Raw genomic sequence first — 12724 nt, forward strand, 5'->3', positions numbered from 1 at the left:
AAGGACGCTGCCCAGGACGCCGCCCTCCCAGGATCTCAGCTCAGCGGGAGAGTGAGGGCGGGGACCGGGGGCGGCCAGACCTGGCCACTGCGTGCGGCCCGCGGTCACCGCCGCTCGGGCCCACAGGCCCAGCCCGCGTGCAAGGCCGAGCAGTTGCCACCTTGCCCAGCTCGCAGGGTCCAGCCAGAGCACCAGGCCTCTTCCGGGGCACTGGGGTCTTAGAGCAAACAGGTCCTTGTCAGACCAAGGCTTTGTCCAAACCGACGGGCAGGACTGTGTTACACCTGGAGGGTCTTCCATGTGCAGGACCCCGGGGAGGCAGGGGGAAGGGGAGAGCAGCCTCACGCTGGGGGAGCCCAAGCCCCTGCCCCACCCCCCAGCCTGCACAGGACACCGCCGTTTGCACCCACCAGCCCCAGAAGGGTCCAGGTGAGCATGCTCCTGAGAGGGTGGGAAAGTGGAAAGGAAGCCTGGATTTCCAGAAGGTGGTGGTGGCTTGTGGCAGTGGGAAGAGATAGGAGGCTGGGACACCCTACAAGTCAGGGCTGGGCCACGGAGGGGAGGTCTGCAGCGGCGGGCTGACAGGGGACCCCCAGCAGTTCCCACCTTTGTGGAAGCACGCTCTCCACCTAATAACCATCCAGGGCCTCCTCCTCCAGGGACAGAAGTCCCGACAGCTTCCTGACCTGATGAAGGGTGCCTTCCTGCCGTGGGAAACGGAGCCCTGGCGGTTGGTTTTCGCTCAAGGTAACAAAGTAATCGCTGGCTATCAGCCGCGGCCATCAGCAGCCTGGTACCTGCGCGGGCCGGCTCTGATGGCCCGCGGGCTGTGTGCTCTCTGGAGCATGGGGACTGGAAGCTGGGGGCCCCCAGGCCCCGCATTCCCTGCCCGGATCTCCTAAGGGCCTGGAGCGTCTGCACCACCCAAAAGAAGCCCTTATCGCCAGTGGCAGAAAGGTCACAATTCCTGGAAACCAGAGACAAGGGCTGGGCCCGCCGCAGGGCAGCGAGCTCCCGGCGCAGCTGGACTGGGCCCTGCGACCTCTGACATGAAAGGCATGGCGTTGGGAGGGGCCGGGAGGGCAGAAGACCGCAGGACGGGGCTGGGCCCCCCAACACTCCAGGCGTTTCCCCTCCCTCCCTGTGGACACCCTCCTTCCCAAAAGGACTTGTGTCCCTTATCACCTGCCGTGACTGGGAAACCCGGAACCCGCCTCAAACCCCGGGAGCGCCCAGGGTCAGGGGCACCTTGACCCGGTAGGGACGGCCGTGCACGCAGGGAGAACTGTGGGACCCTGGTCACTGGGGAACACGCCCGACGGGGCCCCGAGGGTGCCGGGCCGGGCTGGCAGGTGCACAGTGGCAGGTCAGGGCGCGTTTCCAGGGGTGGCTGCCTGATGCTACATCCTGGACGCCTGGCATCTGTGCGAGAGACTGAGAGCCGCTCTGGGTTGTGACCGGCCAATGGAAATGTGGGCGGCGTGGAGGCTGGCGTGAAATGACGTCAGCGCACTGGCAGGCAAGGACCCCAGCTGAGGAAGCCAGAAACACCGCAGGAGTGGATTTACTGTGCCGCTCACCCTCCGGCCAGAGAACGTCCTTCCGCGATGTGTCAGGAGCCACGGACAGAGTGAGAGCCCCGTTCTCCCAGACTCTGCCTCGCTGCTCCCTGCAGGCCACCTCAGCCAGGCCCCACCCCACGGGGGCGGGTCCCAGAGGGGCCAGGATCGGGGCTGCTCTTGGCCACAAGAAACAGGGTTGGTGTGGAACCCGGGTGGGTGGCAAGCCTGCCCAGACCCGTCTGGCCCACAGAGATCCCTGACGGCAGCAGTGGATCTCGGCATTCCTAGGACTCAAACATCCAGCAACTCAAACCTGCCCTAACTTTTATAATAAAAGGGACAGTACCAGAAACTTCTACTGCAAATCTCCCGCCAGCCTTCCCAAGAGAGACCCTGAAGGGGCCGTTCCAGGGAGGACACAGCCAGGCCTCCTGAGGACTTCTAGACAGTCGGTGAAAAGTGAAATGAAAAAAAAGTGAAAATGTTAGTCCGTCAGTCGCATCCGAGTCTTTGCACCCCCATGGACTGTAGCCCACCAGCCTCCTCTGTCCACGGGATTCTCCAGCCAAGAATACTGGAGTGGGTGTTCCCTTCTGCAGGGGATCTTCCCGACCCAGGGGTTAAATCCACATCTCCTGCATTGCAGAGGGGTTCTCTACCATTTGAGCCACCAGGACAGATGGTCAGAACTGGGGGGACGTTGGACCAGGCACAGCGACAACCCCCTCCTCACTCACTGCACCCCCCCACTCTGACAACTCACCAGCTCTGCCAAGGACAGATGGCCCCAAGCCCCCCTGCAGCGGTCAGACTACCGTGTGACTCTGCCCACACGACCTCCTGGATATGCTTCTGTGTTGGAAGAACTACCCCTAAACCGCCTCCCGGCCCCGCCCACGTCCCTTCCCGTTGCTGGCCGAGGGGCAGGCTCAGCAGTGATGCACATCCAGCAGTAATGTCCAGCCCTGGGCAGCGGCCGTTCCTCCCGTCTCGGATGGTCACTGCAGATGCCTCTGCTGAGAACCGGGAGGACACAGGGCGTCTAAGACAATAAAAATCACGTGTGATACCTTCCCTGGGAGCAGAACCTGGGCAGAGTTTTCCAGCCATTTTTTATGCGCATCTTTGCAATTACTTCTCCCTGGAGGTCAAGAAAACTGACCCCAGAAAGGCAGCAGGGTGGGCACCCTCCTAGGACCTGCCTGCCTGTCGGGCCGCGCCACCCTCTCTGCCCTCCCCAGGTGGGGGCTGGGAGCGAGGCCCAGTGCATCCCTCTGGACTCCTTGCACCCGGTCAGAGGGCAGACCCAGTGACCGTCTCCCCCCGTAGCAAGCCCCTCTCCCACCGTCCAGCGTCAGGAGGAGCCCCATAGGACCGCATCTCCTCCTGTGGGAATCCCACAGCGTCTGCCTGACCCTGACCTTCACCGCAGCCCCTGCAAAGGCCCAGTAGCCTGGCTGCACGGGAGTGCAGCGGGGCCAGACACATGGGCTCTCCAGGGCACCAAGGTGGCCCAGACCGTTCCCGCCGTGTTGGAGCCTGGCGGTGGTGCTTCTGACTTACTTTCTTGAGCAGCTGGTGTGGTTTCGAGGCTTCAGCCAGCACGGGCTACATGAAGACGTGATGCCCAGGGTGGGGATGCCAGGCAGGGTCCATGGTGGCCGTCTTCCTGCCCTCAGAGGGGCTGTGGGCCCAGGGCACCACTGGGGAAGGGCTCCTGCAGCTGACCCCTGCGTGTCCCATGCCAGGAAAAGGTCCAGAGTCACACGTGGTCAATTGGGTTGCCTCTAGGTCTCCAGGAGGCTCTGACTGCAGCACGTCTTCGGGGCGTTGGCTGACCTGCCCTGGACTGTCTTCCCGAGGATCCGTGCAGCCGGCCAAGGCCTCCGTTCACCACCCCGGGATCCCCGGGCCACCTCCTTCTCGGGCACCCTGCACCTCCTCCCTGCCTTCGCACCTTGGTGACGGTGCCACTCTGAGGACCCCCGTCCATGACACCCCTGCACAGACAGGGGCTCCCCACCTACACCCCCACTCCCTGCACATAAAGGGACCCCGCCCACTCTCCCTCCTCATAGAGGGACCCCGCCCCCTCCCCCTGCACACTGAGGGACCCTGCCCACTACCCCCTGCACACGCAGACCCCGCCCACTCCCCTCTGTACACTGAGGGACCCCGCCCTCCCAGCAGTGCCCCTACCCAACCCCTGGCGCTCCAGCTCTGAGCTGCCTTCTCTGCCGCCTGGGGCTGCTCCAGATGCAGCTGTCCAGTCCGGGTCCCTGAAGGCAGAGACGGCTCGCAGAGTCTGTCCTTGGGTAGGAGCCTCACAGACACGCCGGGTTGGGGCAGGGAGGGGGCAGGAGGAGAAACTGGGCAGAAGGGAAGCACCAGCAGGTGCCTGTCGATGCCCACCCGGGGTCTCCCAGCTCGCAGCCTGTGTGACCCTGTGGACTGATGCACCCAGAACCCCCACCCCCGCGAGGGTGGAAGGAGGGAAGGAGCCCTTCCCAAGCGTACATCCAGAATCCTGTGAGGGTGTCCGCGCCAGCCTGGGGGCCCCTGCCAGGGAGGAAGGAGGACTGGGAGGAGCTGGGTGCCTGGAGAGGGACACAGGCGACTTGAGAGAGCACCCAGGAGGTGCCACCCCCACGTCCCGAGCCTGGCTCCCAAGGTGTAGAGCGAGCATCAGTCACCTGCAGCCTGAGGGATGCGCCTGCAGACACGGCCCTGCCCCCTCAGCCCCCACCCCCTCCACAGGCACTGGGGTGGGCTGGCGACAGCAAGACCCCCACACCAGCTCCGGGATCAGGGCTCTCCATGCACCTGCTGGAAACTCAGCCACGCAGAGGGGCTTCCCTCTCCTGAGGGCTAGTGCTGCTCCTTCCAGCAGAGGGGCTCCCCGCTGACATGTTCTCGGGCTTCCCTGTGGCTCAGCTTGTGAAGAATCCGCCTTCAGTGCTGGAGACCCAGGTTCGATCCCTGGATGGAGAAGAGCCCCTGGAGGAGGGAAGGGCTACCCACTCCAGTACTCTGGCCTGGAGAATCCCGTGGACTGTCTAGTCCTTGAGATCTCGAAGAGTCGGACACGACTGAGTGACTTTCACTTCACTTCACTCCCAGCAGATAAGCCAAAACCGTCACCCTAAGCTCGGCTCACCCTCCCGTCCCACCCGACCCCAGGTGTGCGGGCGTCTGCTGACCCGTCTGTGCACTCTACAAATTCGGACTGGACGGTCCCAGGTCCCACACGTTCCACCCTTGGGGATGAGCTCGGTGGACCGCTGGGCCCAGCGCTGCAGGGTGGTTGGATCCTTCTGGACCACGATGGGCACTCAGGGCAGACACACCTACAGACCCCTCGATGCCATGGCGTCATCTCCCGGGAGCTGGGCCAGGGGGACGTCAGGGCACAGCCGTCCTGCACAGGTGCAGTGGCCCCACAGAGAAGAGGGTGTACTGCTGGGACCAGCCCGGGCGGGGCTCACTCTCGGAGACTCGGCTGGCCCTGGGGGCAGGACTGAAGTCTCCCCCAGCCATCTTCCGAGGAGTCTAGAACCTTCCTTTCGAGTGGAACGGGGCCCTGGGCTCTGTCATCCTGAGCCCCCCACACGGCGGCGGCACCACTCTGAGGGGGTGGCCAGCCAGCCGTGCAGGGGCGCCCTGGTCTGGATGCAAGCCTGTGGGGACCATGTGGGTGACCCCCTCAGGATGCCCCCCTCCGAGGGCCCTGGTAGGAGCCCCAGGGTCCCCCTCATTCCTGTGTCCGGAGTCCTCGGAGCCCCGGGCTGGGGGATGGGGACGCGGTCCTCCCAGGTGGCCCGCAGATGGCCAGTGACGGACGGGGGCAGCAGCTCTGCCTGGGAGATGGCTCACAGAGCCGGGCCTCGCAGCCCCCGCTCCTTGCTTGCAGCTTATCATGAGAATTCCGGCCTAACGATACAGCTTTAGATAAACAGGGAGTCACAGCGCTGCGATTTGTCTTTTTTTCCTTTCTTCCTGGGTCAGAAGCCTTTCTGTCTCAGGAGCTGTTTTCACGAGAGTCGTGGTTACATCAGAAGGAAGTAAACGTGACCCCCACACTCCCAGCTTTTCGTCTTTCCTGAGCCTCCCCTCGCCCCACTGCAGGCTATCTACCTTGCCAGAGGGTTCTGTTTCAAGGCCCACCCTTTGTCCACGGCACTCGGCTCAGAATCCTGTCCTTCCCCAGCCCAGAGGAAGCGCATGGCCCAAGCAGTATTTCTAATTTGAACTTTGTTGTGTAATTATGGTGTGAAACATATTATTTTCCCTTTATTTTCCCCCTCTCGGTTACGGCACATTTTATTGCATAAATAAATTACACATCCCGCACTTCAGGCCGCGCAGCCTGCACACCAATTAAACCTGAGGTTGACACAGCCCGAGCACAATTACGTGTAATCTGCAGAGTGAAATGCCCGTTTATTTCCTCAGCACTAATAGTACCGTTTAGCTACACGGAGGTGCTGAGTCCGGGCGGGGGCCCTGCAGGAGCGATTTACGGGCTCCGAGCAGGAGGGCTGGCGGCCCACGGCCTCATGTCCCGGGGGCCAGGGTGCCACACACACGGGACCATGGACCTGATGAAGCTGCCCCATGGGCCCGAGGGCGAGCTCTGCAGGGCTGGGTGCGCACGCAGAGGGGAGGCGGCCCCCCATGCTTTCCCCCGGGGGGCAAGCCTGCCCTGCAGCCCCTGAGCAGCTCGCTGAGGGGGGCCAACAGCGTGTCCTGCAGAGGAAGACGGGCTGCCCTTCGCCTCATCTCAAGACGTCTCACGGGTGCAGAGAAAGTGCTTCTCCTCACAGCTGCACAAACCCTCCACCCCAACTCCTTCCCCTCCCAGGACGCCCTCTGGGACAGCTTCACGGGAGACCCAACGTGGAGGAAGAGGGGCCTCCACAGGCTCTGATTAAATCCCGGGTGGACTGGCCAGTGTCCCCCAGGGCCGAAGAGTCAGAGCCACGGACCCTCGGGCAGTGGGAAGGTCCGTCCACAGGGCAGAAGTGGATGCCCCGAGCACCCTCCCAAGGCCTGGAAGAAGGCAACCTGCTTCCCTAAGGCCAGCCTGCCCTGCAGAGTCACACAGGACCTGAGTCGCCCACAGCCCATGGCCGGTCAGGTTGCCCCCGCGGCCTGCCGAGGGTGTCAGCCTTCCCTCGGGGCTCCTCTTCCAGGAGAAGACAGCTCCGTATCTCGGGGCCACAGTGAGCGTCTTGGGGTCCCACGGAGGCTGCCCCCTGCCTGGGAAACACCCACCACACGCGGGACACAGCCAGACACCACCGTCACCGCAGAGGCCCACTTTCCTCCAGCTGCCCTTTGAGAAGGAGGTTTCCGGTCACTCCCCTCTCACTTGACCAGAATGCGCCCAGTAAGGGTGTTTAGGGGCTGACCCAGGCGGGTGGGCAAGGTCTGGGCAGCGCCTGCTTCCAGGCAGACCTCCATGGACAGCCCTGCTCCTCGCCCAGGCCAACAGGAGGCCCTGCCCGTTCCCCAGCTCCCCACCTGGAGTCTCCCAATACACCCCACCCGCCAAGGACCACCCCGATGCTCAGCCTAGCCCAGGCACCACACCAGCCCTTCAGGCCACGAGCAGGCACGTGTCGGCCAGGCGGCGGTCACTCTGGGCCATCGTCCTCTCCTGTGACTCCTGCGTCTTGGGGACAGGGCCCCCCGTCCATCGGGGCCTTGAGCCTGGCAGAAGCTGTCCAGAGCTGAATCTCACTTTCTAGCAGGGCCGTGGGTCGGACGCGAAGTCGGCGGCGGCATGGGGTCCATGACAGCCACGGCCACATGGGGGCCCAGGCCCTGGTGTGGGGACTGCTCCTCCCAGGGCTCAGCCCACCAGGGGACCAGCTGACTGTGGCAGACGCTCAGGGTGCCCACTCGCCTGCGGGGTGAGGGAGCCGGACCATCCTGGATGGTGGAGGCGAGAACCCAGCGGAGGTCCTGCCCCCGAGCCCCCCACTTGCCCGGGGGAGTCGGGGATGAGGAAATGGACCCAGGGGCAGTCCTCCTGGCCCCCCAGAGACCCCAGTGCGGGGGTCCCCAGAAGGGAGGAAGGGGCTCCCTTGGCGTCGGGGCGGTGGGGGCAGGGAGACAGGACGAGTGAGCGCATCCCCTCTGCTGTCCCCGTGGGCTCACGTGTCCCTGGGTCTGCCCCGGCCAGGCTTCCGGGCAGCAAGGTGGTCCTCACCTCGGAGCACCCTAGCTTCCACATGGAGGCATTGCCGTGTGTGTGTCGGGTGTGGGCACCATGCTGGGTCCCAGCCTCGCTGAGCTGGTGGGCCTGAGTCTTGGAGACAGCCTATTCTTGATCGACTTAAAGGGAAAATAAGTGTGCCAGCCCCGTCCCATGCCTGGAGCCACTCCCTGGAGCTCTATGTGGAAACCAGGGGAACCAATTTTATGACCCAAACTGCCCAGACAAGGGAGCGGGGCTGCTGTGGGCATCCGTCCTGAGAGGAAGCTCAGGGCCCCGGGGCAGGCCTGCGAGGAACCACGTCTCCCACGGGAAGCCTGGGAGGCAGAGGTAGACGCGAGCGGCGGGAGGAAACTTAAACGCACTTGCTGAGTGACAGAGGCCCCTCCGAGCAGGCACCATGCTGCAGAGCCCAGCCGGCGACACCTGGGGATGGCACAGCCACAGAGGCAGCAATGGAGCAGGGGTCACCATGGGGACAGGGGCGGGCCCCGGGAGGCGGTGCACAGGGGCCTCCAGTCCAGTCCAGTCCAGTCGCTCAGTCGTGCCCGACTCTTTGCGACCCATGAACCACAGCACTCCAGGCCTTCCTGTCCATCACCAACTCCCAGAGTTTACCCAAACCCACGTCCATCGAGTAGGTGATGCCATCCAGCCATCTCACCCTCTGTCGTCCTCTTCTCCCCCTGCCCCCAATCCCTCCCAGAATCAGAGTCTTTTCCAATGAGTCAACTCTTTGCTTGAGGTGGCCAAAGTACTGGAGTTTTAGCTTTAGCATCAGTCCTTCCAAAGAACACCCAGGACTGATCTCCTTTAGAATGGTCTCCTTGCAGTCCAAGGGACTCTCAAGAGTCTTCTCCAACACCACAGTTCAAAAGCATCAATTCTTTTGGACTTTAGGCAGTGACAGCGCTCTGTGTGATTCTGTGACGGGGCCTCAGGTCCTTTCACATTTGTCCAGGCCCGTAGAAGGAACAGCAGGGATGGGCCTGGTGTGCAGTCTGACTCGGCACCCTGCATCGGTGCCCGCTTAGCAGCGGTGACGCCGATCACACCCCAGGGCTGGTGACAGAGAAACGGGGGCAGGGCAGCAGGTGGGGTCTGCACTCCTGCTCATTTTACCCGCAAATCTAAAACTTCTTCAAAAAATAGAGTCTATCAGTTTTTCTTTTTCTAATAAAAAGAAAGGAGAAATAAGGTAACGTCATCTCATAGAACTCACATTCTCGTTCCTCTTCCTGTGATGAAGCCCGTTAAAATTATGTTTCATTATTATTCAGGATTTCTATTGTCCAATCAACATCAGGAAGAAACAGGACTGAGCCCAGGTGGTCCTCCGTCCAGGTGGGTCCTGTGGTTAGTGGGGTCCACCTGCCCTCATCATGGCGGTGAACCTCGAGGCCAGGTGGACTGTTCCCAGGCTCTGAGCTGGTTCCTCTGATAGAACTCACTTTCTTCTCCTTCCTCCTGTAATGCAGCCCATTAAAATTATCTTTTATTAGATAATGTGTCCCCAGCGGCCCGAGAAGGCCCAGAGGCACCTGAGCCAGGTGCAGAGAGGGAGAGGCCTGCAGGCCCGGACAGGCTTCCGGGGGACTCACATTCCTGTCCCTGCATCGAGGGCCTTCAGTGCTGGGTTCATGCCGTGCTGGCTGGGAGCGAACGTTCCAGCCACTGGGGGCCCGGCCCTCCCTTCTCCGGGGGCGGGGGGCAGCGGGGAGGGCCAGCCTCAGAAGAGGCAGTGGGGTACCCAGCACCCCCCGGGGTCACCAGAGCCTCTGGAATGCGCCAGATGGCTGCTGAGGGCCGCCCCCGGCGCGGGTGCCCCAGCGCGTGCCTCCGAGGTCAGACTCCGCTCCGGACGCTGACGGCTGTCATCTGGCAGTCGCTGGCTCTCGTCTGCAGCAGGCCGCGGCCGCGGGGAGGGCCCCCGAATGCCACAGTGGCAGGGGTCAGAGGCGACAGCGGGAGGTGAGGAAAGCTGACCTCGCCGACACGTCCGGCCTTCCAGCTGTCACTGCCGGCACGTCGGAGGCCGAGGGTGAGTGGGCAGAGACGCAGGTCCAGACACACCGAGCTTCCGGGCAGCTCAAAGCTTCCAGGGCCCGTTCCCCACCCCCCCGCCGCGCCCCCACCACATCCGCTGGGGACTCCAGGAAGGCTGAGCGCCAGGCCCGCAGAAAGTGGGTGGTGTGCATGCATGCTCACGTGTGTGTGTGCACGGTGGAGCCTGCTCTCTAAGAACCGCGTGGCAAGTCCCTCTGTAAATATTCCAGCCAGGTGGCTAGTGCTGTGGCTGGTCCACTCACCAAGGCAGCCTGTGGGGCCCCTCAGGATGAAAGAGCCAGGCTCTCACAGCAGTGACACTCACGTGCCCGTGTGCACCGGGCGGACCGCAGCTCACTCCACAAAGAGCACCTGGAGCGCCACGCACGGAGCAGCCCACCTGCCGGAGTGCGAGGGGCGTGTCCTGCTCACCCAGCTCTGCACCTGCGCCCCCTGCCCCTGGGGGGCTGCTTGGCTGTGTTTGAACCTTGTGAGTTTCACTGCACTGGGATGGGGCCACCGAAAAGACATGGAGGCAGGGAGGGGAGGCGGGGAGGGAGAGACGGGAGGGGAGGTGGGGAGGGGAGGCGGGGAGGGGGAGGCGGGGAGGGGAGGGGGGAGGGGGAGGCGGGAGGGGGAGGCGGGGAGGGGGAGGCGGGAGGGGGAGGCGGGGAGGGGAGGCGGGGAGGGGAGGGGGGAGGGGGAGGGGAGGGGACTCCCCTTTGTACCCTGACATCGCCCTGCCATCTGCCCACACCTGTCCTGCAGGGCAGCTCTGACCCGGTGTGCGGGCTGTGGCGGGCCCCAGGCCTGGCAGGGCAGGTGTGCCCCAGGGATGGTGAGGGCGTGTCCTTTCCCTGTGGGTCCCTCAGCGCCAGGCCCCATGCGAGGTGGGACGGCTCCGGAGGGAGCTGCAGGCCAGGCCACCCTGGAACTCCAGCTTGGGCACCAAGGCCGGGGAGCTGTGGGTCCCAGAGGGGACGGGGTGACAGAGGAGTCAGCCTACTGTAGGCCCCTCTGGACCCCGCGAGGCAGGGAGGTCTGGGGCCTCCTCTCCAAACACCTCACTGAGCTGCACATGGCCGAGGCTCTCCAAGCCCCTAGCCCTGGGCTGCAAGGATGCGCCCCTTGCTGTCCGGCCAGCCTGTGGTCATTTGTCCTGCTGAATTACTGGCTCCTCTTCCCCCAGCACCTGGACTCAGGTATTTAAAGGAACAGGCTCCTCTGTGACCAAAAGCTCAAGTAACGGCCCCTGGCTCCCTGGCCACCGTGGAAAGGCTGCCTTCTCACATGACCGGTGGCACCAAGTTTTATCACAAGGGCTTGAGCAGACTCAAGTTGAATCCATCCAAGAGTTCATTCATAAAGAAATGATGGTGAAGGGGAAGGGGTGGGAGCCCCCTTTCCTGGCTGACCCGCAAGTCTGCAGCTCGGGTCCAACATTCTGATGGGGAAGGTCCAGCTGAGTCAGTTCTTTTTCTGAGTCACTGAGAAAAACTCTGGGTCATACCGTCCAGCCCCAGACCCCAGAGTGGACCTCCCAATCCAGACTCTTCAGACCCTGGGTCCCTCTAACACCGGTGTCCTCCCCCTGGGACCTGAGTCACAAGGGCATCCACCGCTGGCCAAACCCAGCAGGAAAGAGCCTTCCCAAGGACGCTGCTGTCCTGAAGAGCCAGGTGTGGTCACTAGGGACCCGGCTCACCCCTCACACAGGCCGGGAGCAAACACCAGAAACATCAGAGGGTTAGTGGATTCACCCGTGACATCCGAGGAGAAAGCTGCCCCCAGACGTTAAGTTTAGGGGTGGCCTTCCACTGCCCACGTGACTGTCACACCTGCTTGCACTGGTCAGCTCCTCAGGAAACAGCCCCCAGAGCCAGTGCCCCCAGACACCTCGCAGGGAGCCCCGTCTTCACGGGCCAGAGCGGTCCAGGCCTTAGCATTTGACATCAAAGGAAGTGATTCTGTTGGTTTAACTGTTGTTTGTTGGTCAGTTGCTGAGTCGTGTCCGACTTTTTGCTGCAGTACGCCAGGCTTTCCTGTCCTTCTCTATCTCCCGGAGTCTGCTCAAATTCACATCCATCGAATTGGTGATACCATCTGACCATCTCATCCTCTGTCATCCCCTTCTCCTGCCCTCAGTCTTTCCCAGCATCAGGGTCTTTTCCAATGAGTCGGCTCTTCACATCAGGTGGCCAAAGTACTGGAGCTTCAGCATCAGCATCAGTCCTTCCAATGAATATTCAGGGTTGATTTCCTTTAGGATGGACTGGCTAGATCTCCTTGCACTCCAAGGGACTCTCAAGAGTCTTCTCCAGCACCACAGTTCAAAAGCATCAATTCTTCGGCGCTCAGCCTTCTTTATGGTCAAGCTCTGACATCCGTACATGACGACTAGAAAAACCACAGCTTTGACTAAATCACCTTGAGGTTATGTGCCACAGTAGGGATGAGAGCAACCAGCCAGGTCGGAAAAGAGAGATTTTATATGCAAGGAAAGTGGGGCATGCAGACGGGTCGAGGTGTCCTGGGACAGTTACGAATAAGCTAGAGCAATGCCACCGTCTTGTCCAGGAATCTGTGGTGTTCGTCTTTCCTGAGCCTGGAAAACCTCCGCCACGCTGTGTAAGGAGTGCTACCCCAGAGCAGACAGCTCCAAGAGGGTACAGTGCCTGCTGATGGCTTGTCCCTTGTGTTTCCAGAACACGCTAAGAACCAGCAATGATGGAGCTCTGTGTGGAGCCCGAGTGGGTGATAGACAGGTTGTTAGTCCCAGAACCTCCCAGGCTTCTTACAAAGGTTAGCATGTGACCCGCCAGCTCTGGGCATGTGTACCCACCACCGTGAATTCAGATCCACCAGGGCTCCCAATAGAATTTCTCACTCATAATGT

Source organism: Bubalus bubalis, chromosome 19 (genome assembly GCF_019923935.1).
Source record: "Bubalus bubalis isolate 160015118507 breed Murrah chromosome 19, NDDB_SH_1, whole genome shotgun sequence".
Lineage (NCBI taxonomy): Eukaryota > Metazoa > Chordata > Mammalia > Artiodactyla > Bovidae > Bubalus > Bubalus bubalis.